Genomic DNA, 6,056 nt, shown 5'->3' with positions numbered 1-6,056 from the left:
AATTCACAATACATCAGATGCATATTCATGCTTGTTTTCATGAATCTTTCTAAATCTCTCTAAAGGGATATCTCTCCCCCATACTTAGGAGATGTTTCTTTTCATGCATACTCTCCCCCATGCCCTTAGAGATACTTTCCCCCATACCTTAGCATATGTGTTTTTTTCATGCATATTCTCCCTCATTGGCATCAATGTCAAGGACCTCAATCGCAATGTTACTACATACCAATTGATAAATACCAATTCTCAATATGTTGCTCCAAGTCTTCAACTAGCTGAAGTGTCCAAAGACACTATCAAATACCAAATACCAAGAGTCCTAAGTGACTCAGATCATCACAGATACTCCTCCATATGGGAAACATCAACATTCAGTCTAGGCTAACAATAGTGCTCTGTATCACTGGACTGATGCACTCTCTGCATCACCTACTCAGAAGTAAGCATACATCTCAAGTAATCAAATGTATCTTTAGGCAAAGGCTTCATAAAGATATCTGCAATTTGATCTTTAGTACTCACATACTCCAATCTTATCTCCTTTTTAGATGCTTTCACTCTTAGCACATGATACTTAATAGATATATGCTTAGACTTAGAATGAAATACAAGATTCATAGACATACTCACTGTACTTGTGTTACCATAGTAAATGATAATAGGTTCTTCAAACTCAATTCTGATATCCTTCAACATATGCTTCATCCACATAACTTGATTATAGTTATTTGCTGCTACAACATACTCTACCTCAACAGTACTCTACAAGATACAATCTTGCTTCTTTCTTAACCAAGAAACTAATCTTCCTCCAAGAGAGAATACTCCACCATTAATGCTCTTTCTGTCATCCATATTGTCTACCCAGTTTGCAGTAGTATACACACATAGAGTGAAATCGCTTGATTTTTCATACCAAATTCCATAGTTAGATGTCCCTTTCAAATATCTAAATATTCTCTTTATTGTTGCAAAATGATATTCCTTAGGATTAGTTTGAAATCTAGCTACAATCCCAACTACATTTGCTATATCTAGTCTGGTGTGAGTCAAATACTAGAAACCTCCAATCATGGATCTGTACTTCTTCTACTCTATTATGGGTGTCTCATCTTTTCTAGATAACTTGTGACCAGTTATCATAGGTGTACCAATAGGTTTATAACTTTCCAAACCAACCCTTTTCAAAAAATAATTCAAGTACTTATCTTGTGAAATAAAAATACCATCAATGTTCTGTACAATCTACAATCCTAGGAGAAACTTTATTTCTCCTATCATGCTCATTTCAAACTCATTCTTCATTTCTTCATAAAACTTATCACTTGCTTCATCATTACCTCAAAAAATGATGTCATCAACAAATATTATAACAATTAGTAAACTATTTTCAACTTCTTTCAAATACAAGTTACTATTTGCATACCTTTAGCAAATCCAAACTTTTCCAAATAACTGACCAACCTTGCATACCAAGTTCTAGGTGCCTGCTTCAGACCATATAAAGTTTTCTTTAATCTACATACAATGTCTTTGTCCTCTGATAAAGGAAAGGCTTCAGGCTTCTCAATATTTACCTCTTTTTCAAGTTCTCCATTCAAAAAGGCTGATTTAACATCCATCTGATAAACCTTGAACTTTTTATTGCTTGCATAAGCCAAGAACATCCTTACTACTTCCATTCTGGCTACAAGTGCATATGTCTCCTCATAGTCTATGCCTTCTTGTTGTGAGTATCCCTTGCATACAAATCTATTCTTGTTCCTCACAACTTCGCCTTTCTCAGTCATCTTTCTTCTGAATACCCATTTGGTTCATATCACATTCTTGTCTTTAGGTCTAGGAACTAACTCCCATGTATCATTCTTCACAATCTGATCTAATTCTTCTTTCATCACTTGAATCCAATGATCATCTTTACATGCTTCATTTGTGCTTTTAGGCTCAACTTGAGATATCAAACATATCTCCTCATTTACTTTGTTCCTTGTCATCATACCTTTGTCTTTGCTTCTAATTATATGTTAGGGAGGGTGATTCTTTGTCAGATTCCTATTAGAGGTAGGAGTTGACATCTCAACTCTTATCTCTTTTCTAGGTTCAGATCTTCGCTCTCCTCTTTGGTTAGTAGTTAGTATATCATTCTACAAATCATTGTTAGTCTCAATGATAACTTCCACATTTTCACGGTTAGCCTTTGGATAAATAATAGTTACCAAAGTTATCTCTTCTACAACTTCATCTTTCTTAACCAATTCAATCTCATCATCACAGTCATTCGAGAATCTTTCCATGCATGCTTTAAATTCTTCATCTTCATCAGAAAGAAAACTCTTTCTACTTTTTCTTACTCTCTTAGGACATCTAGATGAAAAATGACCAAACTCTTTACATGTCCAACAAACAAAAATTTCCATAGCTCATTTCTTTGTTTCTAGAATCAGATCAATACCTTCTTTGATCTTAATGTTTTCTTCAGATTTGGATCTATCTTTACTTGCACCTCTATTCTTTTGTATGCAACAAAAGGATTATGGATTAGGAAATTCAATGTTTAGATCATTGCACATATTTGAATACTTGCCAAGAATCTCCATCTTCTGGGTCTCAAAATTTCCTCCATTAGACTTAGGACTATTTTTCTAAAATGATCGCCATGGATCTCCCAAAGTCGTTAAGCTTATCTTTCAAGGATCTGATGCTTTGCTACTAATTGTTAGAATAAATGAATCATTTATCTAACTATTATCATAATTATCAACCTTAAACAAACTTAACCATATGAGTAGTATAAACTAAAACCACAACAAGATACTCATACACAATAACATTAGATATGTTAACTAGGGAGAGCCTTGATTAGACGAAAAACCTTGGTGGGGATGGTACCCACAAGATGATGTACTAATATAAATGTTCCTTATTAGAGGATGGACCTTGTTAGGAGTCTATAAATACATTCAGTACATATGAGTCCATGTTAGGATATTTTGAATCATTGTTAGGAGATTCCAACTGTGTTAGGAATTCTACAAACCTTGTTAGGAGATGTGGAAGACAACTAGACCCACTGTCCAAACAACTTCAAGGGTAAGACCAATGAACCCAATTTTAAAATGATCTATGTATTATTCCTTGTATTGTATTGTATTGTTCCTTCCTCTTCCTTTGTCTTTTCAACCGAACCTTTGCTCCTTCTAATCTTGTAACTAAATCACAAATCTTGCATCCAATAATCCCTTGGATCACTTACACGCATTCAGTAAGCACTCTACTTCTTTTCACACTTTGTACTTTTTGAAATTGATCATGATACATTACAAGCAAGGAAAACATCTTTCCTTTATACCATATCTTCATAATAATTCCTTGAGTTGGCCTTGAGGCTTTCCCAATTAATTATAATGAGATAATTAATTAATTACAATTACAATAGCACTATCATCCTACAATCTACAAAACTTCACATGTGATACTAGAGCTTGCACACTTGTTGACATCATTACCTGACTATCCTCTATCACTGCTTGACTACACATCTTCTTATTGTTAGAATATATAGTCCATTGATATAACTGAGAGGGAAAGGGGGGGCAGGTGAATATGTTATCCAACTATTATCACTATTATCAACCTTAAACAATCTTAACCATATGAGTGATATTAAATGAAACCACAATAAGATACTCATACATAATAACACCAGATATGTTAACTAGGGAAACCCTTGATTAGAGGGAAAACCCCGATGGGGATGGTACCTACAAGATGATGTACTAATATAAATATTCCTTGTTAGAGGATGGACCCTATTAGGAGTCTATGAATACATTTAGTACATATGAGCCACTATTAGGAGACTTTGAATCCCTGTTAGGAGATTTCAACTCTGTTAGGAGTTGTGTTAACCCTGTTGTTGGACCCATTGCCCAAACAACTTCAAGGGAAAGACCAATGAGCCCATTCTCCAAAAAATCTCTATATTATTCCTTGTAGAATAATAGAATGGTACTATATTTTTCCTTCCTCTTCCTTTGTCCTATCAACCAGACTTTTGCTCCTTCTAATCTTGCATATAGATCACCAGTATTGCATATAATAATACCTTGGATCATGTAAATGCATTTAGCAAGCACTCTACTTTTTTTCGCACTTCACACTTCTTGCAATGATCAAAACACTTCATCTATCTCATTAAAAACAAGGAAAACATCTTTCCTTTATACTATATCTTCATAATAATTTCTTGAGTCAACCTTGAGGCTTTCTCAATTAATTATAATAAGATAATTAAATAATTACAATTACAATAGCACTATTGGCTCGCATGCGATAATAGGGCTTGCACACTCACTAATGTCACCATCTGACTGTCCGCTATCATTGCCTAAATGTGCATCTCTTTATTACATCTTAGATGTAAGATAGCCAAAAAATATCAGGAACTACTTTCCCAATACTCTGTCTCTATACTACTCTTAGTAAATTAGGTATAACTTTTTTGTCTTTGACTTAGACTCTACACACTTGAACACATCACTAGGACATTGTACTAAAAATGTTGAGAATTGTGCATCACTAGACAACCAAACCATGATGGTCCATACCATCAAGATCTATGTCTAATACTAAGAAAGTCTTTATAGAAACTGTGCTATGATGACATCAATGACAAACATAGTCATGAATGCAACATTTCAATACACTCCAATGCTTAAGATACTCTCCCAATGTAGTATCATCAATATTCATGCTAACAATCTCCCCCTTTGGCATTGATGACAACATAGATGAAAATATATCTAAGTTCCAAGAATAAAAAATACTGTTCTGTTGCTGTTGTTGACCAACATCAGTTGTCCACACACTAAAGATAATCTTAACACAATAGATGCATGCTCCTTCTTCTTAGACATCAATTTTTTACTTCACACTAAACAATTCACAATAAATCAGGTGCATATTCCTACTTCCTGTCATGAATCTTTCTAAATCTCTCTAAAGAGATATCTCTCCTCCATGCCTTAGGAGATGCTCTCCCCCATACCTAAGGAAATATGTTTTTCATGTACATTATCCCCCATTGACATCAATATCAAAAACCTCAATCTCAATGTTACAACATATCGATCGTTAAATACCAATTGCCAATATGTTGTACTAGGTCATCAACTAGCTCGAGTATCCAAAGACACTGGTCAATTTCAAATACCAAGAGTCCTTAGTGACTTAGATAATAACAGATAATCCCCCATATGGGAAGCATCAACATTCAATTGAGGCTAACAATAGTGCTTTATACTATTGCACTGATGTACTCTCTACATCATCTACTCAGAAGTAGGTTGGGGCATACCCCAAGCATACCTCTCAAGTACTAAAATGTATCTTTAGGAAAAGGCTTCATAAAGATACCTGCAATTTGGTCTTTAGTACTCACATAATCCAATATGATTTCTTTTTCCACTGCTTTCTCTCTCATCACATGATACTTAATAGATATATGCTTAGTCTTAGAATGCAATACATGATTCTTAGACATAATCACTGTACTTGTGCTATCATAGTAGATGATAATAGGTTCTTCAAACTCAATTCTAATATCCTACAGCATCTGCTTCATCTACATAACCTAATTACAATTATTTTTTGTTGCAACATACTCTATGAAATACAATCTTGCTTCTTGATTAACTAGGAAACTAATCTTCCTCCAAGAAAGAATTCTCCACCACTAGTGCTCTTTTTGTCATCCATACTGCCTACCCAATCCACATCACTATATTCATAGAGTGAAATCACTCGATCTATCATACTGAATTCCATAATTAGATGTCCCTTCCAAATATCTAAATATTCTCTTCACAACTGTAAAATGATATTCCTTAGGATCAACTTGAATTCTAGATACAATCCCAACTATATTTTCTATATCTGGTCTAGTGTGAGTCAAATACTACAAACCTCCAATCATGGATCTTTACTTCTTCTTCTCTACTACAAGTGTCTCATATTTTTTGGATAACTTGTGACGAGTTATCATAGGTGTACCA

The sequence above is a fragment of the Cupressus sempervirens genome, chromosome 3 (assembly GCF_028749045.1).
Source record: "Cupressus sempervirens isolate cs-2001-9-10 chromosome 3, ASM2874904v1, whole genome shotgun sequence".
NCBI classification, from domain to species: Eukaryota; Viridiplantae; Streptophyta; class Pinopsida; order Cupressales; family Cupressaceae; genus Cupressus; species Cupressus sempervirens.
This window is presented reverse-complemented; position numbering follows the sequence as displayed.